This window comes from Jatropha curcas, chromosome 10, assembly GCF_041381405.1.
Source record: "Jatropha curcas cultivar XTBG-Jc1 chromosome 10, XTBG_Jcur_1.0, whole genome shotgun sequence".
NCBI lineage: Eukaryota > Viridiplantae > Streptophyta > Magnoliopsida > Malpighiales > Euphorbiaceae > Jatropha > Jatropha curcas.
Genome location: NC_143160.1, coordinates 25,588,669 through 25,616,546, shown reverse-complemented (window position 1 = coordinate 25,616,546; position 27,878 = coordinate 25,588,669). Strand labels below are relative to the sequence as shown.

Sequence of the window (27,878 nt, the reverse complement as noted above, 5' to 3'; positions counted from 1 at the left end):
TGTTGCAATGCATATGTAGATTCATTCAGCCTAAGATTAATACTTAAATTAAAATAAAAAATTTCCTTAATCTGAATGTTCTAAATTAAGTTACATAAAGATTAGTAAGAGTTGCGTTGCGGGTGCAACAGTTAGATTAATTTTATGCAAGTTACTTTACAAGTTATCAATTGTTTGCATTATTACTCATTCTCTATTACTTGTAGTTGTCTATGAAATCCTTTTAAAGCATGAAATAGGTTAGCAACGTATAGAATGAGACAGCATATAAGTAAACAGTATGGTTTATGCATTTTATATATGTTCCACTGAGGTTAGGTAGAAACCATGTAGATAAGGCTATGTCGCGACATAGGATAGCAGATTTGCGTCCCATATAGTTTGGTACTTCGGCTACAGGCCATTGAGTGGATATGATTTATATACGGGTCATAGCAGCCCAGCCATACAATATCATCCAGTTTCATACAGTCCTTCTTATCACTTCGGTTTCACTATAACCTTATGGAGCCATACAGTTATGAAATTGCGTTATTTATAAATTATACGATATTTAATAAAAATTGCATAATTCATACAGCATAATGAACAGCAGGTAAGACCATGAAAGTATAGTGATATTTGTGCTTACATGCTTATTTATTTAATTCTTATTAAGTTGAGATATCCACTGAGCTTTATTTGCTCAGCGAATTACATGTTTTAACTCACAGGTTTTGGGTCTGGACCGTAGAGAGTCATCTTTACAACTGCTGCAGTTCATCTTTTGAAGACCCAGTCTTCAGGGTAACTACTCATTTTGATATTTTGGTTCTGTGGCATGTACACGGCACATAGTTGGGCCCATTTCATTTTGGAAAATAGTGTAATGCCTTGTATATATTAAATAAATGTTTGTATATAAATGATGTGTAAAGCAACAACATGACATAATATTTAGCATACAGGATGATATTAGCACGACAGGATATAGGTTCAACCAGATTGTAGCGTCTCGGCTCGGTTTATTCGGATTCACGAGTGGATCGGGAAGGGATGTTACAAAACCATATTAATCTTTGATGAAGATTATACCTGAAAAATGGATTTGCAAACTATATTACTATAGTAATGAAATCTCTTGAATATCCTCATTGTCCTACTTTAGTAACACACAATTAAAAATTAATTAATTAATGCTACGATATTAATAATTCATATTCAACATTGAAATATAATGGTTAGTGTACTTACTTTTTTTTTTGCTCTTTATTCCATATAACGCTCGCAACTAGTCAGACTCACAAGTTAAAATGTGAACAGTATTTACTGTCAAAGATGATCTATATGGATCAACAACTCTACCTCCAACACTAAAAGCTGATTTACTAGCTACAGTTGTGATGGGTATTGAAAGTATGTCATGTGCTACCTTTGATAAAATTCTGAATTTTATGTTGCTCACCTTCAATCATTCTAATGCATCAAATGTTTCATCATCTTCACAAATATGAACTCCTTCCAAATACACATCTAATTCAGACTTTACCTGATCTACAATAGTATCAATAGTTCTAGTTTGACTATAGAACCTCTTTGCTCCCCCATTAACCTTCCCTTTAACGCTTGCAACCAATCAGACCCACAAGTTAAAACGTGAATAGCATTTACTGCCAAAGATGATCTATATGGATGAACAACTCTACCTCCAGCGCTAAAAGCTGATTCACTAACTACAATTGTGATGAGTATTGAAAGTATGTCATGTGCTACCTTTGATAAAATTCTAAATTTTATGTTGTTCACCTTCCATCATTCTAATGCATCAAATGTTTCATCATCTTCACAAACATGAACTCCTTCCAACTACACATCTAATTCAGACTTTACCTGATCTACAATAGTATCAACAGTTCTAGTTTGACTATAGAATCTCTTTGCTCCCCCATTAACCTTCCCTTTCCCAGCATTGGAACCAAATCATTCTCTTTGATTTTCACTATCAATATCTTGATCAATCCCAATATTTTTTTCTTTATATGCTTCAACATACTCATTGTTAAGCATATTTAAAGTCTCTCGAATTGTAATCTTATACTCGATAGTATCACATCGCTTTGATTTTAGCTCTTGGATCCAATATAGCCGCTATAAATATCAACAAATTACAATTATCCCAGTACTTCTCAAATTTATCATTCATCTTGTCAACCATGCCTTTCATGTAAATATTTCTATTTGCATGTGCTTCATTCAATAATTTCTTAATATTGTAAAACTCAAGAAGAAATAAATTTGAAGTTGGGTATTCAGTACCTGAAATGATATTGGTTACCTCATTAAGTTCTTGCAGAAAAGAGCAAACTTCTTTAACTTTCTCCAATCTTTCACACTAGGCAAGTAAATGTAACTTGGATCTCTTTCAGCATATCGAGGAAAAACATCCTTAAATTCTAATGAAGTAGATAACATGAAATATGTTACATTCCATCTTCTGCCACAATCCAAAATAAGCTTCTTTGAAGGCAATTTTGATTGTTTTGCAATTTCACCAAAAATCAAACGAAGACTCTCAGCTTTTGTAATATGCTTTAAACTTTCACGCACATTATGAACTATATCATTTATCTCAGATAACCCATCTTGTACTACTAAATTCAAGATATGTGCACAACACCTCATATGAAATAATTTACCATTAAGTGCAAGAGAATTCTTATAAGTAAGGTTATCTTTCTGTAACACCCCTTCTCGGTCCACCCGTAAACCCGAATGAACCGGACCGAGACGCTACAAACTGGTTGACTGTATGGCCTGACATACTGAAATCATAATGTATGTTGAATATAATAGCATGCTGATACTGTATACAAAAATAATGTACTTTATATTTACAAAACATGATACTAGTTTACAAAATGAAATGGGCCCAACTGTGTGCCCTGTACATGCCATAAAAAGGATAAACAAAAATACACATCCGTATGAGTAGCTACCCTGAAGACTGAGTCTTCTATAGATGAACTGCAGCAGTTGTAAGCTGACTCTCTACTGTCCAATCTCAAAACCTGCGAGTTAAACAGGTAACTCGCTGAGCAAAGAAAGCTCAGTGGATATCTCAACAGATAAAGAAACAAATAAACACATACATGTATAGAAAGAACCATGTAAACACATATGGCACACATAAGCACACACATCATGATACTTTAATTATCTTTTGTACTGTTTATAATACTGTATAACTCATGAAATGTTATGTCAAGATATCTGTATGGCTCCATAAGGTTATAGTGAAACCGAAGTGATAAGAAAAACTGTATGAAACTGGATGAATACTGTATGCTTGGCTGCTATGGCCTGTATAATCATATCCACTCAACGGCCTGTAGCCGGAGTATCCAACTGTATGAGGTGCAGATCTGCTATCCTATCTCGCTACATAGCCTTATCTACATGGTTTCTACCTAACCTCAATGGAGCAAAATGTTGGTATGTCAATAATATAACACAACATCACATTAATAGTTCATAACTTCATAATTCATAATGTAGATTTGATTTCACATCATTTGCATGCTTGAATGTTGTTTTGATACATGTTCAAATGTTATATTTGATGTTAAAATGATTGGAGGCACACAAGTGAAGCAAAGGAATACAATTGCATTGAAAAAGAAGTCCAAAAATGCATGAAAACACAAGTCGCGAGCACGCCTTGCAAAGTCGCGAGCGCGTAATGCACCAGATGAGAGACAGTGAGTTATCGGGCACAAGTCACAAGCGCGTACTTGAAAGTCGCGAGCGCGAGAAGTGCCAAATGAGAGACAGTGAGTTCCCAGGCCAAACTCGCGAGCGCGCTATGAAGGTCGCGAGCGCTTACAGGCCAAGAGCCAAGTACGCGAGCGCGCACTTCACAGTCGCGAGCACGAGATGTGCCAAATGAGAGACAGAGAGTTTCAGGTGAAAGTCGCGAGCGCGTAGGTCAAATTCGCGAGCGCGAGAAGGCAACGCGAACTCATCATGCAATTCGCGCGCGCGCTTCCGGCCTGCACTGTCTGTACTCTTTTGGTCATATCTCTCAATATACAACTCCAATTTGGATGATTCAAAAACCCATGTAAAGCTAACACATAGAGGAACAAATAACTCTTCTATGACACTTCCTAATTCCATCATTAAATGGGGTCAAAATCAAGATGAATGTCTTGGAAAAATTTCCAGCAAAACCTGTTTCAACAAAAACTCAATATTCACTTCATTTATTCAATACTTCCCCTGTTTTCCCCTGTTTTCTCACCATTACCAGTCCTTCCACTCAACATGAAGCAATATTGTCTCAATAGCAACACACCACACAATTCTCATGCAAAGAAAAGGAAGAATAACAAAAGATATCAAACCTTTACTCCAAAAGCTTGAGCTCCTCTTTAACTTCTTTTCTCTACACTCTTAGAACTCCCTTCACCTATCAATAAGAATTCTTATGAATTCTAAAATAATAGCACCAAATGATTCAATTATGAACTTCAAAAAGGTTTACTTACTTGGATAAAAGAGAAGTTGAAGTTAAGGCTTAACTACCATGAAAATTGAAAAGAAGGTGGAAGAGGAAAGGAAGAAGATGAAGATAAACATGAAAATGGGAAAGTGAAAATGTGTATTACGGGTAGGCCATCAAAAATCAAAGGATTTTATGGAAAACTTCCTAAATGGTACCTCAATTGTTAATAGGCTACAACTTAATACCCAAGCTTGATCTTTTAATGCAAATCACTCCTCACCCATGTGCTTGATCTTTTTATCTCACTCAAATAAGTCCACTTATAATCTCATTCTACCCCAACCGGGTTTGGTTCAACTCGACTCAACTCGACTACTCAACTCTATGCTAAGACTCGACTCAGAGTAGGATGTCACACTTTCAACAATCTAATAATTGACTACATTGATCTCGGTAGCTACGCCACCTACAGAATTCAACGAACCTAAAGGTGCATGGGTCATATATTCTGCGGAACGGCGTTCTTGCCAAGGTTGTATGTCTTTTTTCAACCTACTCAAGTCCAAACCATTTAGAACCTCTTATCATTATAGGTGGCATTATCAACAATAACAGTCCATACCTTGTAACATCCATTCCCGTTCCACCCGTTAACCCGAATGAACCGAATCGAGACGCTACAAATTGGTTGAACCTATGTCCTGTCATGCTGATATCATCCTGTATGCTGAATATAATATCATGTTGTTGCTTTCTACATAAATAATATATAGATATGTACTTAATGTTTACAAGACATTACACTAGTTTCTAAAATGAAATGGGCCCAACTATGTGCCCTGTACATGCCATGATAAGTATATACAGAACCAAAACATCAAAATGAGTAGCTACCCTAAAGACTGGGTCTTACAAAGATGAACTGTAGCAGTTGTAAGCTGACTCTCTATGGTCCAGTCCCGAAACCTACGAGTTAAACAAGTAACTCGCTGAGCAAATAAAGCTCAGTGGATATCTCAACTTATAAAGAAACAAGTAAGCACATACATATGTAGAAAAAAAAAACATGTAAACACATATGGATAACTAAACATGTAAGCACACATATCATGATACTTTCATTATACTTTGATTATCGTTCTTGCTGTTTATTATGCTGTATGACTTATGCAATGTTTAGTCAATATAACTGTATGGCTCCATAAGGTTATAATGAAACCAAAGTGATAAGAAAAACTGTATGAAACTGGATGAATACTGTATGACTTCGCTGTTATGGCCCATATATAATCATATCCACTCAACGGCCTGTAGCCAGAGTACCAAACTGTATGGGGTGCAGATCTGCTATCCTATGTCGCGACATAGCCTTATCTATGTGGTTTCTACCTAACCTCAATGGAGCATAATGTCCGTATGTCAATAGTATAAAACAAAAGCATATTAACGTCTTCATAACTTTATAAACCATATTGTTTACTTGGTTTCACATCATTTGCATGCTTGCATGTTGTTTTGATACATGTTCTCATGTTGTCTTTTTGTTTTAAAATGATTGGAGGCATACAAGTTGAGCAAAGGAATACAATTGCATAGAAAAAGAGGTCCAAAAGAGCATCAAAACACAAGTCGCCAGCGCGCCATGAAAATTCGCGAGTGCGAGAAGCACACATGAGGGTCAGTGAGTTTACAGGCAAGATTCATGAGTGCGCCATGAAATTCACGAGTGCGAGAAGCACCCTCGCGAGTCAGAGAGGTTACAGGCACAATTTGCAAGCTCGCGTCGTGTTTTCGGGCCTGCGCAGTGTGTACTATTTTGGTCATATCTCTCAATTTATAACTCCGATTTGGATGATTCAAAAACCCATGGAAAGCTAACACATAGAGGAACAAATAACTCTTCTACACCACTTCCTAATTCCATCGTTAAATAGGGTCAAAATCAAGGTGAAGTTACTGGTAAATTTTCCAGCAAAACATGTTTCAGTATAAACTCACTATCTACTTCACTTATTCATTTCATCCCATGCTTTCTCACCATTTCCAGTCCTCTCACTCAACATTAAGCAACATATTTTCTCATTATCAACACACCACACAAGTTCTCATGCAAGGAAAGTCGTAACTTAAAAGAGATATCAAACCTTCACTCCAAAAAAGCTTGAGCTCTTCTTAGCTTCCTTTTTCTGCTACCTTTGAGCTTACTTCTCCTATACATAAGAATTCTTATGAATCATCTACAATATAACTAAATTAAAGGTTGAATAACATAGAGCTTCAAGAAATTCTACTTACTTGGAGAAAATAGAGGTTGACTTAATGCTTAACTACCATTAAAATGGATGGAGAAAGGAAAGGAAAGTAAGGTAAAGGAAGGAGATGAAGAAGATGAAGATAAAGATGAAAATGGGAAAGTGACATGGAAATCACGGGTAGGCTCCCAAAATATCATTGATTGTGTGAAAAATTACCAAATGGTACCTCAATTGTCAAAAGGTTACAACTTAATACCCAAGCTTTATATTTTAGTGCAAGTAAGTCCTAATCCTTATACTTTGATCTTTTGTTTTATGCAAATAAATCCACTTCTTATCATGATTATAGTAAATCCAATACTACCACACTCTGGATTCTAATGACTTGAATTGGGTTTTGGTTCAGCCCGACTCAACTCGACTCTATGAAATGACTCGACTTGGTAGGAAAAAGGGGGCGTTACATGTCACATACCTTATCCTCGATTCCCCATTCAACTAAGCATTTGTGTAGTGCATCACAAATAGCAACTCCAGTATGAGATGGTGGGACATCAACAAAACTCAAGATTCGCTTTTGTAATTGCAAGTTTGAGTCAACAAAGTGACAGGTAACCACCATGTACAAGATATGTTGCCCTGACTTCTATAAATCTATGGTCACACTGACTTTTTCAACATCCTTTAACAAATCCTTCACTTTCTTCTTTCTCAATTTCATAAGCAGAGAAACAATCTTTCTTTGCAATTGCATGACTTATCTTCTGATAATATGGAGTTGCAATTCTCATCAATAGATTAAACATCTCATACTCAGCAAAAGCAAATGGCAACTCGTGAATAATGATAGGCGTTAGTTTTATAGTATTTTTTTAGTATAGTTTTTATTAAAATTTTAGTAAATTTTATCACTTTGATTTGTTTTTAAATTCATTTTTAGTATAATTTTGTTCAAAACTTCCTTGAATCATAACCCGCTTGATCTGAGAGAAATTTACAGGGTTTTGGCACAGAAGAGGGCATTACAAGGCAAAATACTCAGCCTCCAGCACACCCAGCCCATGCTAAAAGGCACAACTATGCTAAAAACTAAGGAAATCAAGGGAGAGTCAGGAGTGAGCACGCCTTGAGGAGTGCTAGAAGGCACGGCCGTGCCCAGAAGAAACTCAAGGCGTGCCAGCCTAGCACGCCTAGCCTGTGCCATATGGCACGCCCGTGCCACAAAGGTTCATCAGGGTGTGCCTGCCTAGCACACCCCGTGCTCAACCATCCAGAATTCCAGACTTAAGCATGCCCAAGCCGTGCATCATAGCACGTCCGTGCTTCGAAGGCAGAATTGGCGTGAACTAAAAACACAAATCAATCTTTTTCTCACATGGGCCCGCCTCGGAGAGTTTCCTAAACGTACTAAACAAGACCTAGACCTATTTTGGAAGAGAAAGGAGTCCTAACTAAGAAGAAATCCAAGGCCTAAACAGTCATGATCTCTTATAGAAGATTTTGTACCAAATAAGGATTCTATTTCCTAAACGGAGTCAGATTTGCCTTCAGGAGCTTTATATAAAGAGGGGAACTTTTCATTATCAAGGGATCTCGTTTTTAAGTTGTATCCTGCATAATTCTCTCTCTCTCTCTCAAGGGTCTCAAGCATCAAGATTTGTGTCAAGATTCAAGGAAGCCGTCCACATAAGCTGTTACCTAGTTTTTATCTCTAAACTCTTAATCTTGTTTTTCTTTTCATTATTAATTACTGATTATGAAGATTGATTCAAGTATTACTGAGTTTTATTTAATTACTATGTCTAGCTAAACTCTTATACTAGGGATTTGATGTAACTTAATTCGATTCCAGTTTATAATATTAGATTTGTTTTTCATTGTGCTTGTTATAATTTATTATTGAGCTTAAAGCTTCTAGGCTGAATTTTTCCCCTGGATTGAACTATTTCATTAATCACTATCGGGAGAAGGGTTTTTGATATGAAAAAGATAATAAATTATTTGAGGATAATAACTTGATGCGAAAGCTATATGGTTTGACTCAAGGGAGGTTTTCATAAGTTAACTACCTTAGGTTATGAATTCACAAAACAATCACAAAACTCAATGATTAATTTATGTTTGATTACACTATTAGAAGATAGGTAATTAAACTATATTAGAATAGCTAACAATACATCGGGAGAGCTTGTTAGTGATTTCAGGATTGTTTCTCCTACTTGAATAATTAAAATTGATTAACAAACTAATTAAATAAATTGGATAGAATTAAGTGAAATCAAATTCCCTAGTAGTTTAAATCCTTGATTTCTTTTCACCTAAATTTTATTGCTTGATCTCTCTCTGTTTTTATTTTCAAAATTAATTTCCTTACCACAATTCTCTCTTATTGTCGTTTAAATAATAGTAGGTTAACAAAATTTTGGTACTTGATACACAATCCCTGTGGATACGATACTTCTCACACTTTATTACTTGTTACGATTTCGTACACTTGCGAAATCACTGTCAAGTTTTTGGCGCTGTTGCCTCGGATTGGCGTTATCAATATCAATAATAATTACCCTATTGTTTATTTAAACATTCTTTTATTTTTACTTAATTTTCTCTTAAGAATTATTTCAGGTGTTTTATGCAAAGAAGATCGAGAAGGACTGAACCTCTAGTCTTTGATCCAGAAATTGAAAGAACTTGTCGTAGGCACAACGCTGCAAGAAGAGCACGAGAAATAAAACTCGAACAAAAAGCAGACATGGCTAATGAAAACGAAAACTTAAACAAAAATGTAATCGGACCTCCACTTCAACATCCGGTCCGTACCTTGCGAGATTACACAACACCTAATCTGAATGGGAAAACCTCAAGCATTACAAGACCTAGGGTGGAAGCTAATAATTTTGAGATTAAACCCGTAATTTTCCAAATGCTCTCCACCTCGATCCAATATGGGGGTTTGCCTAGTGAAGATCCTAATGCCCATATCACAAATTTCCTGAAAATTTGTGATACTTTCAAATAGAATGGTGTTTCTGAAGACGCAATCAAACTGAGACTTTTCCCTTTCACTCTTAGGGATAAAGCAAGATCATGGTTACAGTCATGTCCCGTTGGAAGTTTCACAACATGGGACGAATTGGCTCAAAAGTTCTTAGCAAAACTCTTTCCATCCTCAAAAACCACAAAGTTGCGCAATGAGATAATGACATTTGCTCATCATGATCAAGAGAGCTTGTAGGAAGCATGGGAAAGATTCAAGGACTTGTTGAGAAAGTGCCCACATCACAGTTTACATAAGTGGTTACAGGTACAAACTTTTTATAATGCATTATCTCCTAATACCAAAATCACTTTAGATGCAGCTGCAGGTGGATCCTTTGATAAAAAGGGTATTGATGAAGCATATGAGTTAATAGAGGAGATGGAAAGCAACAGCCATTACCAAAACAATTCTGAAAGAAAGAGAACTGCAGGAGTCTATGAAATAGACGCCATTACAGCACTTAATGCCAAGGTAGATAACATGGTAAGAAAACTGGACATGTTAACTACTAACCCTGTGAATTCTATTATGCAAGTTTGTGATAGGTGCAATGGACAACATGGAATTGGAGAATGCATGATGGACTCTTTGAATCCACAAACCTTGGAGCAAGTAAATTATGTGATGAATCAATGAAGGAAGAATTACCCTTACTCCAACTCATATGATAATAGATTGAGGAACCATCCTAATCTATCATATGGTAATCCTAACAATGCCTTGAACGCACCACCAGGTTTTCTTCCTTAGGAAAAGAAATCTCATGATGACCTCCTCACTGCCTTTTCTAAATCACATATGGATTTCATGAACGAAACTAGAGAAAATCATAAATTCTAGCAAGCTGCAATAAGAAATTTGGAGATTCAGCTAGGACAATTTGCAAACATGATGGCATCTCGACCTCAAGGTACGTTACCTAGCAATACTGAAAAGAATCCTAAAGAACAAGTGCAGGCTATCACCTTGAGAAGTGGCAAACAATTAGAAGAACCACCAAGGAAAGAAAAGGAAGAAAAAGAGCAGCCAAAGGTGCCCATCATTGACTTAGAAGAACAAGAAAAGGTAAAACCCTATGTTCCACCTGTTCCCTTTCCACAAAGATTAAAGAAAGCACAAGATGACAAGAGCTTCCTCAAGTTTCTGGACGTATTTAAAAAGCTTCAAATCAATATTCCTTTTGCTGAAGCTCTTGCTCAAATGCCTAGCTATGCAAAATTCCTAAAAGAAATCCTGAGCAAGAAACGAAGAATCGACGATCAAGGAACGGTAATGTTAACTGAGGAGTGCAGTGCAATTATTCAAAACAAATTGCCTCCAAAGTTAAAGGATCCAGGAAGTTTTTCTATCCCTTGCAATATTGGTAATCTTGATTTTGAAAAGGCTTTGGCAGATTTAGGTGCTAGCATTAATCTTATGTCTTATGAAGTTTTCAAGATGCTAGGCATGGGAGAGCTCAAACCAACAAGGATGTCTTTACAATTAGTGGATCGATCGATAAAATACCAAGAGGCATTGTAGAAGACATGCTTGTAAAGGTAGGTACATTCATCTTTCTTGTTGATTTTGTTATTCTTGACATTGATGAAGACAGGGAAGGTTCTTTAATCCTTGGAAGACCTTTTCTTGCAACTGCAAGAGCATTAATCGATGTTTATGAAGGCAAGTTAACTCTAAGGGTTGGATAGGAAGAAATTGTCTTTGACGTTCTTAAATCTTGTAAACTTCCTATGGACTATGGTGATTGTTTTCGAATTGATGGTGTTGATGAATGTGTGGAAAACACTTTGCATACTAAAGATGACATTAATGAATCAAACATTATGAATGAGAAAGAAAGTGAGCCTCCTAAGCAAGAACTAAAACAACTCCCACCTCATTTAAAACATGCATTCTTAGGTGAGAATCATTCTTTTCCTGTTATTATTTCTTCTCACTTAACGCTTGATCAAGAGGAAAGGTTGTTGCAGGTTCTTCGAAAGCATAAGAAGGCACTAGGATGGTCAATTTCAGATCTACAAGGAATAAGCCCGAGTATATGTATGCATAAAATCCTGATGGAAGAAGATTACAAACCTTCAATCGAGCATCAAAGGCGATTGAATCCAAACATGAAGGAGGTAGTCAAGGCTGAAATCATAAAACTCCTGGATGCAGGTATCATTTATCCAATTTCTGACAGTAGTTGGGTAAGTCCTGTCCAAGTTGTGCCAAAGAAGGGAGGTATGACTGTTATCTCTAATGAAAACAATGAATTAATTCCCACTAGAACAGTCACAGGTTGGCGTGTGTGCATAGATTATCGAAAATTGAACAAAGCAACACGTAAGGACCATTTCCCTTTACCTTTTATTGATCAAATGCTTGAAAGACTTGCAGCTTATCCATTCTATTGTTTCTTAGATGGTTATTCAGGATATTTTCAAATACCTATAGCCCCTGAAGATCAAGAGAAAACTACTTTCACTTGTCCTTATTGCACTTTTGCCTATAGGAGAATGCCTTTTGGATTATGCAATGCCCCTGCAACCTTCCAAAGATGCATGATGTCCACCTTTTCTGATATGGTAGAAAAATTTATTGAAATATTCATGGATGACTTTTCTGTATTTGGTTCTTCTTTCGATGCATGTCTTCATAATTTATCCTTAGTAATGCAACGATGTGAAGACACTAACCTTGTTTTAAATTAGGAAAAGTGTCACTTCATGGTTAGTGAAGGTATTGTCTTAGGGCATAAGATCTCTCAAAAGGGGATTGAAGTAGACAAAGCCAAAATCGAGGTAATTGAAAAACTACCTCCTCCCAATTCAGTAAGAGGAATAAGGAGTTTCCTTGGTCACGCAGGGTTCTACAGAAGGTTTATCAAGGATTTTTCGAAAATCACAAAACCTCTTTGTAATTTGTTAGTTAAAGATGTTCCTTTTAATTTTGACAAAGAGTGTTTAGATGCTTTTGACAGGTTAAAGAAGGAGTTAATCTCAACACCTATCATCACTACACCAGATTGGACTCTTCCCTTTGAACTTATGTGCGATGCTAGTGATCATGCTGTTGGAGCAGTTCTTGGGCAAAGAAAGGATAAGAAGTTGCATGTTATCTATTATGCTAGTCGCACATTGAATGATGCGCAATTAAATTATGCAACTACTGAAAAAGAATTGTTAGCTATTGTTTTTGCTTTTGACAAATTCAGGGCTTATTTAATTGGAGCCAAAACAATAGTTTACACAGATCACTCAGCCATCAAATATTTGCTAGAAAAGAAAGATGCAAAACCGAGATTAATTCGTTGGGTTCTTTTATTGCAGGAATTTTTGATCTGGAAATTCGTGACAAAAAGGGAACCGAAAATCTTGTGGCTGACCACCTTTCCAGGCTAGAATTGGGGGAAGAAGATACAACAGAGTTACAAATTAATGAAAACTTTCCCCATGAGCAACTTCTACTGTTAGCAAATACACAAGCCCCCTGGTATGCTGATATAGTTAACTACCTTGTTTGTAAAATACCTCCTCCCAACTTTTCTTATCAACAAAAGAAAAAGTTTTTCCATGATATCAAATACTACTATTGGGAGGAGCCCTTTTTGTTAAAATATTGTAGTGATCAACTATTCCGGCGATGTATACCGGAAAGTGAAATGGAGAGTGTCTTTAAATTCTGTCACTCAATGGAATGTGGAGGTCACTTTGGAGCAAACAAGACAGCAGCGCGTATATTAGAAAGTGGTTTGTATTGGCCTAATCTCTTTAAAGATGCTTTTAACTATGTTCGTCTTTGTGATCGTTGTCAAAGATTAGGTAACATTTCGAAGAGACATGAGATGCCCTTAAATAGCATCCTTGAAGTCGAAATCTTCGATGTTTGGGGTCTGGACTTCATAAGACCTTTTCCACCATCATACTCCAACCAATATATTCTAGTGGCGGTGGACTATGTGTCAAAGTGGGCGGAGGCTGTTGCTCTTCCAAGTAATGATGCCAAAAGTGTAATGCACTTTATCAAGAAAAATATATTTACACGTCATGGCACTCCCAGGGAAATAATCACGGACGGAGGTAAGCATTTTTGCAATAGATATCTAGATTCCCTTCTTGCAAAATATGGTGTTACTCATCGTGTAGGTACTCCATATCATCCTCAAACAAGTGGACAAGTAGAGGTCACGAACAGAGAAATCAAAAAGATCCTGGAAACCACTGTTGGACAATCAAGGAAGGGTTGGTCCAAAAAACTAGACGATGCTCTATGGGCCTACAGAACTGCGTTCAAAACACCTATAGGTATATCTCCATATCGCATGGTTTACGGTAAGGCTTGTCATCTTCCTGTTGAGTTAGAACATAAGGCATTTTGGGCAATTCAATTTCTTAACTTCAATGCAAAGGAAGTTGGTCAAAAACGGTTACTTCAACTGAATATGATGGATGAAATGAGCTTGCATGCTTATGAGAGTGCCAAGATATATAAAGATCGCACCAAACAATGGCACGATAAGCATATTATCATGAGGAATTTAAAGGTAGGCCAGCAGGTATTGCTCTATAACTCTAGACTCCGCCTATTCCCTGGTAAGTTGCACTCTAGATGGTCCGGTCCATTCACAATCAAGGAAATCTTTCCTCATGGAGCCATTGAAATAGTGGATGGTAAGTCGAACCGAAGTTTCAAAGTTAACGCTCAACGTTTGAAGGTTTATCAAAATGACAACTTTGATACCATCAAGAGTACCATCAGTCTTATTTAACCTGAACTAGGTTGAGTGCGTTGAGCTTAACGACGTTAAACAAAAGCGCTTGTGGGAGACAACCCATGTTATTTTTTTTACAATTTTGTTTCATTTATTTCTTTTATTTTTATATCAAAATTTCCCAATTTTCTCCATAATTGTTCTTTTGTTTTAGTTAAAACCTTGATTTTTAGGAACAAGTGAAAATCCAGAGATCAGCATGCCCTGGCCGTGCCACTTAGCACGACCGTGCCATGAAGTGAGAAATCAGCACGCCCAGGCGTACCCTCAACACGCCCGTGTGCTTCAGAAGATAAGATTGCCTTGAGAGGAGGCAGAGGAGAGCACGCACTCACCGTGCGTATCCGCACGCCCGTGCGTCAGGAAAGGAGAAAACTCATGGAGAGTCAGGGACAAGCACGCCCCAGGCGTGCCATTCAGCACGGTCGTGTTACGTACGCCCCAATCTTTTGTCTTGCAGGTCATAAGAAAGCACGCCCTAGCCGTGCCTAAATGGCATTTAGGCACAGCCGTGCCACGATCAGACATGCGCATTAAATGGCGCCTCTATTTAAAGAGCACGCCTTAACCGCCTCATTCCTCTCTCGCACGCCCTAGCCGTTAACTCCTCCTCTCCCAAATTTTCTCTCTTTTTCTTCCTTTTCTCTCAAATCAAACACCTTCCACATCAAATTTTCATACCATCAGCCTCAACCATGCCTCCTAGATACAAACATAGCCGACCCGCATCCTCAATTGCCGCTAGAAAACGGCCAATCGCAAGATCCTCCACTGCTCCTCCACCTCCTTCAACGCCTGCGCCTCCATTTGAGTTTGCTTCACCCGAGCAACAAGAAAGGTACATCCGGTGCTGGTCCATCCTTTCAAGGTACGTCAAACATGTCCAACGATGAAGTCCTTGCAAGGATGATGTCTCGAATGGACATATTTGTCACACGCCTTAACGGGATGGAGACGATGATTGCAGACCATTTCCAGTCCATCGAAATTATGCACAGAAGCCTTGATTCTAGGATGGATACAATGCAGGGCCAGCTTCAGACTATGCTCCAGCTTTTACAGCCACCCCCACCACCGGAGCATTGATGGATTTTTGGCTTATCACTTATTTCTTATGTTGATTTGGTTCTAATACATTGATCTGTTTGTGTTTTTAGTTTGTCTGTTATTTAACTATTATAACTTTTAGTAGTTTCTTTTCTCTTAATGTTTGTTTTACTCTTTTAGCTATGACATGTTCCAGCACCCGTTCTATTGTATTTTTCAATACAATGTTGGTAAAGTTTCTTCTGCTCTCTTAATGCTTTTCTTTTGTCAATGCAATAAGTTTGGGGAATCGGTTTATTTTGTACACATTGGGGACAATGTGTTTGATTGAATTGGGGGAAGGAAATTTTTGCTAAAATTTTGTTTTTGCTTAACATTGTTGGAATGATCACAAGCAAGCTTGAAGATTGTCATGATCTAGTAATAGGTGATAAATTTAGTTGATTCTCTATTCTAGTATACTTAAGCTCTGAATTTGGAATTTTTGACTTAAACATGTTCATTGATTTAAACTATCTGTTTCTAAGATCCTAAACACTGATTTTTGTGAAATTTATGATATATAGGCGTGTTTTAATCTAAAGTTATTTAAACCTTGGCATTCCTAGAACAAATTAGAATTCCCTTTGAGGCAAAAATTTTAAATGCTTACATTTTTAAAAGAAATGATTTAGGCATTTTTTGTTGAAACTCATATTTAGCCTCGACCACCTAAGTTAAAAATATGACCTTTGCAACCAATTTTGAAGCCTATAAACCGTAAAATTTTCTTGTTCACCCTCATTAAACTGAGCCTTTAAACCAATTTCAAATTCCTACCCTAAGTACAAAAAATTGTATGATTGAAAAATTCGACTTTTAATTAGAACATAGCAACAAAAAGGGAGAAGTTTTCAATGATACTAGCAAGTTTACCAAATAAGAAAAATCAAAATGAGACACATAAAAAGCAATCAAAAGGATTCAAGTTTGAAGAATTCAAAAAGCAAGGAAGAAAATACCAAAATATTATGGAAAGACCTTACCAAAATGTCTCTAGCTAGTAAAGAATTTCAAAACAGAAACTCCCTGGAACCAGTAAAATTTTTTATTAAAATAGAATTCTGGATATTATGCATTCTTTTGTACTCTTTATCGACCTTTTATCCTTTTTCTTTGATTAAGCAAAATTTACACCTCGGAAGCCCCATTATAACCCAAGATAAAGACCTTTTAATCGTATGCTTTTAAATTGTGGAGAAGGGATGACTAATTTTGCATATGGGAATGCCAAATTTGTACTATCAATTATCTTATTTTGAAAGGTTGAAAATTCTTTGGATGATTCATATCCTATTTATCGTAAATTGAATAAGTATTAGCGTTGACAATCTCTTTAAACTTATATTTAATTCAATGAATGTGCTTTATTTAAAAATTGAAATCAAGCTTAAATATGAGTAGCATAGAGAACAATTGATTTATTCACTTATTTACTAATCATGATATCTTATAGGTTTACGATTAATCGTCTCCAACCATGGTAAGCTAATTTTGTCAAATTATTTTTCTCTTAAAATTTAGTTTTGTTGTTTGAGAACAAGCAATGGTTTAAGTTTGGGAAATTTTGATAGGCGTTAGTTTTATAATATTTTTTTAGTATAGTTTTTATTAGAATTTTAGTAAATTTTATCACTTTGATTTGTTTTTAAATTCATTTTTAGTATAATTTTGTTCAAAGCTTCCTTGAATCATAACCCGTTTGATCTGAGAGAAATTTGTAGGGTTTTGGCACAGAAGAGGGCATTACAAGGCAAAATACTCAGCCTCCAGCACACACAGCCCGTGCTAAAAAGCACAACCGTGCTAAAAACTAAGGAAATCAAGGGGGAGTCAGGAGTGAGCACGCCCTGAGGCATGCTAGAAGGCACGACCGTGCCCAGAAGAAAATCAGGGCGTGCCAGCCTAGCACGCCCATGACAAATTCTAGTTGGGAAGGGCAAAGACAAGCACGCCTAGCCTGTGCCATATGGCACACTCGTGCCACAAAGATTCATCAGTGTATGCCTGCCTAGCACACCCCGTGCTCAACCATCCAGAATTCCAGACTTAAGCACGCCCAAGCCATGCATCATAGCACGCCCGTGCTTCGAAGGCAGAACTGGCGTGAACTAAAAATGCAAATCAATCTTTTTCTCACATGGGCCCACCTCGGAGAGTTTCCTAAACGACTAAACAAGACCTAGACCTATTTTGGAAGAGAAAGGAGTCCTAACTAAGAAGAAATCCAAGGCCTAAACAGTCATGATCTCCTATAGAAGATTTTATACTAAATAAGGATTCTATTTCCTAAACGGAGTCAGATTTGCCTTCACGAGCTTTATATAAAGAGGGGAACTTTTCATTATCAAGGGATCTCATTTTTAAGTTGTATCTTGCATAATTCTCTCTCTCTCAAGGGTCTCAAGCATCAAGATTTGTGTCAAGATTCAAGGAAGCCGTCCACATAAGCTGTTACCTAGTTTTTATCTCTAAACTCTTAATCTTGTTTTTCTTTTCATTATTAATTACTGATTATGAAGATTGATTCAAGTATTGCTGAGTTTTATTTAATTATTATGTCTAGCTAAACTCTTATACTAGGGATTTGATGTAACTTAATTCGATTCCAATTTATAATATTAGATTTGTTTTTCATTGTTCTTGTTATAATTTATTATTGAGCTTAAAGCTTCCGGGCAGAATTTTTCCCCTGGATTGAACTATTTCATTAATCACTATCGGGAGAAGGGTTTTTGATATGAAAAAGATAATAAATTACTTTGAGGATAATAACTTGATGCGGAAGCTATATGGTTTGACTCAAGGGAGGTTTTCATAAGTTAACTACCTTAGGTTATGAATTCACAAAACAATCACAAAACTCAATGATTAATTTATGTTTGATTACACTATTAGAAGATAGGTAATTAAACTAGATTAGAATAGCTAACAATACATCGGGAGAGCTTATTAGTGATTTCAGGATTGTTTCTCCTACTTGAATAATTAAAATTGATTAACAAACTAATTAAATAAATTGGATAGAATTAAGTGAAATCAAATTCCTTAGTAGTTTAAATCCTTGATTTCTTTTCACCTAAATTTTATTGCTTGATCTCTCTCTGTTTTTATTTTCAAAATTAATTTCATTACCACAATTCTCTCTTATTGTCGTTTAAATAATAGTAGGTTAACAAAATTTTGGTACTTGATACACAATCCCTGTGGATATCTCACACTTTATTACTTGTTGTGATTTCATACACTTGCGAAAATCACTGTCAAATAAGAATCATATGTGCAAGTGTTTCTCTTATCTTTGCTCGGTCATATTTGAAATTCTGAACAGAGGTCACACTTTCCGTCTCAGCTAAAGTTGTGGCAACATTAAATTGTAATTTCCCTTCATTTTTCCTTTCATTGCCATACAATTGTTCATGTGTCTAAGAAGATGTGTTGTGGCACCAGTGCAATTAACTTTAAGCTTAATCTTGTAATGAATGCATTCTGACAGGTGTCATTTTTACAGCATTTTTAATATAGTTTTTATTTGGAATTTTAGTAAATTTTATCACTTTAACTAATTTTTACTTCGTTTTAACTTTAATTTTGTTCAAAGCTTCCTTGAATCATAATCCACTTGATCTTAAAGAAATTTACAGGTTTTTGGCACAGAAAAGAGCATTATAAAGCAAAACACTCAGGCTCTAGCACGCCCAACCTATGCACATCAGCACGCCCGTGCTAAACTTAAGGGAAATCAAGTGGAGACTCAGACTCTAGCACGGCTAGCCCGTGCTATCTGGCAAGCTCGTGCCTAAAAGGACCTCAGGTCGTGCTTGCCTAAGCACGCCTGTGATGCATTTTATCTTGGAAAGTCACAGCCTAGCACGCCCTGCCCGTGCTTTGGCGCACGCCCGTGCCACAAATACTTCTCTAAGCGTGTTGCAGAGCACGGCCCGTGTTGAATCATTCATAGACTCAGACTCTATCACGCCCAAGCCGTGTTATGGAGCACGCCCGTGCTACGAATGTAATGCTGTCTTAAATTAAAAACGCAAGCCAGTCTCTATAACTTACATGGGCCCACCTCAGATATTTTCCTGACGTGCAAAACAAGATCTAAGCCTATTTAGGAAGAAAGAAGAGTCCTAATTAAGAAGAAATCCAAGCCTAAACAGCTTATGATCTCCAAAGAAGATTTCATACTTAATAAGGATTCTATTTCCTAAACGGAGTCAGATTTTCTTCCAGGAGGTCTATAAAGAGAGAAACCATTTATTGTAGAGATATCTCTGGTTCTATTAGTTTTCTACATAGTTCTCTCTCTCGAAGACTTCAAGCATCCAAGTTTTGTGCTAAGATTCAAGGAAGCCATCCACGTAGCTGTTGTCTAGTTTTTATTTCTAAACTCTTAATCTTGTTTTATTTTTCATTATTCACATTGATTATGAAGTTTGATTCAAGTATTATTGAGTTTTATTGAATTACTATGTCGAACTAAATCCTCATACTAGGGATTTGATATAGCTTAATTTCTTTTCCAATTTATAATATTAGATTTATTTTTCTTTGTTCAAAGTATTATTTATTATTGCACTTAATGCTTCCGGGCAGAGTTTTGCCCCTGGATTGATTTATTTCATTAATCACTATCGGGAGAAGGGTTTTTGATATGAATAGGGTAATAAATTACATGAGAATAATAACTTGATACAGAAGCTATATTGTTTAACTCATGGGGAGTTTTCATAAGTTAATGACCTTAGGTTATGAATTCATAAACAAACCTTAGAACTTAATGATTTAATTCATGTTTGATTGCGCTATTGGAAGATAGGTAATTAAACCGGATTGAAATAGCTAGCAATACATCGGAAGAGCTTGTTAGTGATTTTAGGGTTGTTTCCCCTACTTGAACAATTAAATTTGATTAATAAACTAATAAAATAAATTGGATAGAATTAAGTGAAATCAAAATCCCTAGTAGTTTTTAAAATCCTTGATTTCTTCTCATCTGAATATTGTTGCTTGATTTATTTCGTTTTTATTTTTGGAATTTACTTTTCTTATAACAAATCTCTCTTATTGTCGTTTAAATAATAATAGGTTAACACAATTTTGGTACTTGATAGACAATCCCTGAGGAGACGATACTTTACTTACTTTATATTACTTGATACGATTTCATATACTTGCAAAAAATCACTGTCACATTCTACCTTCATAGTTCCATCGGTAAGTGTAATTTCTTTGAACTCAGTCCAAACTTTAGAAGTTCGCTTCCTTTTCTTTGGAGCAAATGGATTTTCTAGTTCCTCATCTGTCAAAGCACTATCTTTGTCTTTGTTTGTATTCTCTTCATCAACGCTTGTTGTAGCATCATCCATGACTGGACTTATAGATGAATTTTGAGTAAAAAGAAAATTAGTGGAAGGCACTTGTGCAAAAGGTGAATTTGACATGTTCAATATCAAAAATGAAATTCTAATAGATTAGAGTCTAGAAAAATGAAATTATTTTAATAGTAAGAATTAAGAAATGAAAATAGTGAAAAAATAAAATAGTGTTAAAAATAATACCATTATATTTTCTTGGCCACTTACTAAACAGAAATCAATAATTGATTTTTCAAGTAATTAATTAAGTATTTGTATTTTCTTTAAGCAGTAAGAGAAGAGCAGAACCTTAGTTTCACTATATTTTTTCTAAGTAATTAATTTTTTATCATTTAAATTCATAAATTATATGAATCCACTAACTAAATTAAAAAAAAAAAAAAAAAAAGGTACGTATTTAGCTGATTTCATAATTGGAAGGGATAATCTTAGTGCCTTATCATATTGGTCACACTATATGATTATAGCCTTTCTCTCCATGCAAAAAGCTTATTAAAAATAAAAGTATATATGAAAAAAAAATTATATGAAAATAATTTATATTAAAAATAACTATATATGAAAATACTATCTAATCATTAATATCATAATTTATTGTAAAATTAATATACTTAAAAATATTAATTTATAATATAACTAATTTATCCAAAATAAATTATTATATTCATATTAAAATTAAATGATTAATTAAGAAACAATCAAGTGTTAAGTTTTTTTATATGAAATGATACAATTTTATTAAATTAGTTAAAATAGAAATAAGCATGATTAAAAATAAATAATTAAAATCGATTGTATGTGAACGTGATAATGATATATGACTAATCATAACTTTACAAATTACAAAAATTATATTATAATTTAAACGTATTTATTAATATAATAATTTTTGAAATAATTATTATAAAATTAATGAATTTATAGAAAAATGTAAACGTGATTGTTGATGAACTTATTAAATGAGCTCGCTCACAAGCTTATTAAACGAACATGTTCACGAGCTTATTACGAGCTTGCTTGCCAGTTTGTTCATCAAGCCTGTTCATGAGCCTATTAAACGAGCTTGTTTGCAAGTTTGTTCAACGAGCTTGTTCACGAGCCTTACTGAGCTGAATTACCTCATGCTCAAGTTCAGTTCGTTTATTTAAACAAGCTTAAAATTTTGTTCAAGTTTGGTTCATTTAGAAACCGAACTCGAACCAAACCGAACTTTTATTGAGCTGAACCTCAAATAGTTCACAAATGGTTTGATTCATTTATAGCTATGTGTGTTTATATGCATATGAAAGGGTAAGTGGGGTCAAGAAGTGGTCTTAGTTAGAATTGCATCAATTTGTCATGTTTGAATGTTCCATTGTCTCATGCATGGCAAACTCATTTTACATTGGTAAGACTAAGAATTCTTAGATAAATGAAATTAAGAATTCTTTGAAACACTAATATAAATGAAATTAAGAATTCTTTAAAAAGTATTTCAACTTTATCATTTTTTTTTTTTTTGAAATGTATAGTCATAAATAATTTTGTTTCAATAAAAATTAGGTTGCATTGATTGGATCTATAGGTGAGGCCATTGACCCCATTCCAGATTAATTTTTCTCATTTGTGAATGCTTTTAAAATCAAAGCGAATTGATTGCTTAGACCAATTTAATTGCATATTAATAGCTGATTCAATCTATGGAAAGTCAAAAAATTAGATTAATCATTGTTCGGCCAGAGAGCAATTATGTTAAAAGTTTTCTTTAAGACACAGATTTCACAACTCGATCTTGAAATCACCACTTTAACCACTAGAATAAGTCAACTTGGTTTAAATTATTTATTTAACACAGCTCTCTCTGTTAAAGAAACAAAAGCTTTTCTTCAAAATCAATCATATCTTCTTTTTAGTTTAATTATTAATTATTAATATTACAAATACTTATAAATTTAGTATCTAAATTTTTTAAAATTTCTATTTTGGTGTTTGAATGAAAATTTTTTGCAATCAAATATATGAGCAACTAAAATTTGTTAATTAAGTATTTCTTTCATACATGACTCGACTGAAAAAATGAGTAGCTCATCTTTTGTGGAACTGTTGAGTTGGCTTTGAGTTAATGGATTGAAAATGTTGAGTTGCTTTAAATTGATGAGTTAGACAAGTCACATGCAATGACATGGCACATGACTGTTGAATCTTTTCTTCTTCTTCATTGAGATATTTTTCCTTTTTTTATTTTTTTTGTTAAATATATTTTCTTGTCTTTATCTATTAGAATTCTTTGCATACGTTTTCATTGTATCTGTTTGTGGGTATTTTCCTTTTTTTCCCATTCTTTTGTAAAATATTTTGTTTTGGGAATATTTTGTTCCTTACTGTTTGTACCGTGAAATAATCCAAATTGACTAACATTTGAGTATGTCTGATGTTATAAAAATAATTGTGTTATAAAAGAATGAATGAGTTCAAATTTACGATAAACGCTTTATCAATTGCTAGAATTAATTAATAGTGCAAAAAAATAAAAATTTTAAAAAGCTTCATAAAAGCAAGAGATTGCTTGAAAGTAAAAATATTGTATTGAAAAAGTTTGAAAATTATAAAGAAAAAATAAAATTGCTTGAAATTGAAATTATAATTAAATTGTTCTTGTGTTTAATTTTTGAGGTTGATTATTCCGGTCTCCTTCTGCGTTTGAGCTCGGCTTTTATAGAGCAACAGACAATCACAACTTTTACGCGTACCATATCTCAACTAATCCCTTTTCATCCTGCGTCATGCTGACAATTTCTTTATCTTGCTAACCTCTTCTTGTATTTAGCTAAAATCTAATATATCTATCTTTAAAGGGTTGATTTTTAACTTGTGCGTTTTGTTTTGAAAGAAAAGGATAAATACTGATTTCATGTCAGAGTTGGTACTTTTGGTTCTTTTAATTAGCTATAGCCGCTACCGGTTCATTTTGAACTGAAATCGAACCGTACTACAGATGAATTGAAATTAAATCGAAATTATCTGTTTAAAGTTTTTAATCAAAATTAGCGGTTCAAGGGTTAGCTAAAGTTCATATGAATGTTAAAATCTGAACTTGAACTGACCAGAACCGAAAATTTTCTATTTTTATTTTCAAAATGATAATTACTTAGCCTATTTTATACATCTCTAAAAGTCTCAATAATATTTTATTACATGATATACTTTACTTAAGATTTTTTTTTTTGAAAATACACTTTACTTTAAAAGTTAAAAAGCTAAAAAGTAAAATGGTAAAAAAAAAAAAAGAGAAATATTTAGGCTAAACTTATATTGTTTTTAACTCTCTTTTTTTCCCTTTTAAATTGTTTACTAAGTTCAAAATTACATTCTTTTGAAGCATTTTTCAAAATTTTCTGATGACTTATTTAATTAATAATATTTAGACAAAATAAAGTGATAATTTATGTGATTATTTTGTAAAATTAATTACTTTATTCTTATGAGTATGAGCATTTTAAAATTTATTTAAAATAAAATTTACCAATATTTTTTAAATTCATACTAATATTTTCGAAAGATAGATGTAACATTATAACCGATTTTTTTAAAAAAAATAAAAATATATCACTGAAAACAGTGATCGGAACCGCAACGGAACCCGCCGAAATCAGAACTGAACCAAAATCGACAGTTCAAAGGCTGATTCAAATTCAAACATTTTAAAAATTTTGAACTAGTCATGCTTACTTTTAATTCTATTTTTAGTTATCTCCTCTATTGGGTTTTGCTATTTGAGTTTTATTCTTGATCTTTCAATTTGTTGTCTTAAATTAGAGCTATTCCTTTTATCAAATGTAATGTTTATTAACACGATACTATATAGCACAGCTTGAGCTTGCTCAAATAGGGGTAAAATAGTAATTTCAATTTTTTAATATTTCAATAAAAAATTAATTAGTTAATTGGACGATTTTATACTCCATTAATTTTCTCTTGATAGATGAAAGAATTAATGGTATTTAAAAATTCAATGTATTATTAATATTCAATGCATTTTAATTTATACAACTTTTTCTCTCTCTTCTACAACCATCCCTCTATTATCATATATAATAATTTATTGCATCTATAAATTTATGTCTCTAATCTATAAATAATTTTTTTAAAAAAAAAACTTTTTTTTTTCTATCATCTTCATTAACAAGCAGTCCCTTAACTATTCAAAGTGGTTGTCCATGAAGAAGAGGTGACCTGAATTGGTCACTGCTCCTCGTCCCTTTTATTTTATTTTTCACTGCTGCCGCCAGATTGATTGCATTGAGTAACATAAAAAAATAAGTTTTCTTTTTTTTTTTTTAAGATTATTTTATTTAAGTTGTTTTGTTAACTGTTGTTTTTTTTTTTTTTAATAGTTATTAAGAAGGTTATTAAAATACAGCTACAAAACAAATTACAAACAAGTTTTGATTGATTGACAAGCTTTTTACTCATGAATGGTTATAAGTTCCATCATCTGTGCCTATATAATTTTTTATTTCAAAAGGCTTATAATTTATCTTTAAAATAGAAATCTCAAATTATAAGAAAATAATCAAAAACTTTCTTGCAAAATTTCTCTTAATTCATAGAAATAATTTCTTCAAATTCTAGAAACTTTTTTTATAAACTTAATAAGATATGGTTGCTCTTTATAATTTGAATAATATTTAATATTTTGTAATCATACATACCTTAATTTTACAAAATAAATTTGTCCATTTACCACTTAGAACTTATACATGAGCAGTATAAAACATATGTGTATGTGATAATTATCCATATGACTTATGTCACGACCCGAAATCGTGGGTCTGACCGGCACTAGGGTCCAGTTAAACTTAAAGTTTTTGAGACCCATAGTAAGTCTAGATCAAACATTCATACATGTCAAACGAACTTCTAGGAATAGTAAGCCCATATTATTTTTTATATATCAAATAATCACACATTCTTGACACAATCTAAAACACCTCGAATAAAATATAGTTCGGGCCTATTTATAATACACCTCATTTATAATATGGGGCTGTTGGTTCATATATGTCTTAGATAAATAATTAGGATGTTCATAGATTAGCATACTTATTTTAATACAAGATTAGATATACATAAATCCTACAACGGCGGAGTCAATAAAAATTAAAAACAATAAAAGTCTTCATAAAATTACATGTTTTAAGTAATTACTGAAATTAGAGATTTACTTCTACAGCCCTGCAGAGAAGAATGCGGAGCTTTAGCCGAATAATAAATAATGCATAATAAATAATCCATAATGCATACACATGGATTAGACCGGTAGGCCAGGTATAGGGGATCGGTTCCCTAGTGCACAAGTATGAGAGGGCGGGCCATGTGAGAGGACGGCTGGTCAGGGGTTTCGGTAACGCTAGCAACTAATTTCCACTTGTTTGATTACTTGAAGGTGTAATTATTCGTAGATGAAGATGTTGTGCCATATGCTTGACTAATTGTGTGTTCATTTTAGTACTTTAGGAGCATTTCGTGTGAATGCTTGTGTTATGCAATAGCTACTATTCATTGTTAAACTCACATTACTTTCGTTTAATTTTTCCAGGAAGTAGATTCCTCTTCGTCCCAGTTAAAGCTCTGTTTTCCTTCACTACATAGCTAGAAAAAAAATTTCCTAGTTTCAGCAATTATTTTGCTATATAGCTAAATGTACAAGATATTGTTTATATCTATCTGCTAGTGTACTCCGCAGTTGTAGGATTGTATCCGATAAACATAGATGGATGTCTAGTTATTTATTTATGAGAATATACGAACCAATTAGTCCATATTATGAATTATTCGTATTATAATTGGACCCGAGCTATAAAATGTTTAAGTTGCTAGATTTGGGACAAAGTATTATATAATTATGTGATTTATTATGTATAGCAATATGGGCTGATAATTTGAAACTCAAATGGATATAGTTGAATTTTGTAGTTTAGGCATACTACGGGCCTCGGGGACCTTAGACTTACTTGGGCCCTAGTACCGGTCTAGCCCATATAAACGGGTCGTGACAAATATATACGTGGTGTATATATAAACATAATACTCTAGTATTTTTATAATTAAAATATCATTTTTAAATCATTTTATATGAATTGATTAAAATAATAAAATAATAAATAATTATATTTTTTTATAAATATAAAAAAATAATTCCCATTGTGGAGAGAGTAAAACATTTTCTGGACATTGACAGATCTTATAAATCTATATTTTTTTAAAATATTAATCATTATAGTCACTACCACCGGTCACCATTTACTACCTTCCACCATCACCGGCTACCACCGCTGGCGGCTTTCATAATTTACATGTTTTTTGCATTCTTCTCATATTTAACAATAAAATTTTTAAATTTCTATTTTTATTAATATTTTTTTATGATTTTATGAGATAAAAACTTTAATATTTTAAACTAATTTTTAATATTACAACCAAACAAAGTAAAATAAATCATTTGGAAAATATTTTTAAGAAAAGTATTTTCTGTAGAAAATATTTTTCAGCAAAATATATATATATATATATATATATATATATATATATATATATATATATATTTTTTTTTTTTTTTTTTTTTTTTTTGAATGCAACAAAAGAGTATACATACATAATGCATGAGGATTTCAACTTGCCTTAAGTATAAAATGGCAAAAACTACTATATTATGAACCTCACTTAATAAGGCCATAACATAGTAATACTAAGATTTGGCATATAGATGCTAAACCAAGTTTTATACATCATAGCTAATTATATGAAGAGTTGCTATCCCATATATCGACCCAAATTAGTATTTAAACACTTAGCGTGCCTATTTAAATAAAATAGATGGTAAAAAATTATGGAGGAAAAT

At 33.8% G+C, this 27,878-nt stretch overlaps 1 non-coding gene and 1 pseudogene across 1 annotated transcript; both read right to left on the bottom strand.

Moving 5' to 3' along the window:
- Positions 1-1,533: 1,533 nt before the first annotated feature.
- Positions 1,534-20,989, bottom strand: LOC149493346 (zinc finger BED domain-containing protein RICESLEEPER 2-like; annotated as a pseudogene).
- Positions 9,919-10,026, bottom strand: LOC149493347 (small nucleolar RNA R71). Its single transcript, XR_016318608.1, has one exon. It is a non-coding gene; the product is annotated as a small nucleolar RNA R71 (small nucleolar RNA).
- Positions 20,990-27,878: the final 6,889 nt, after the last annotated feature.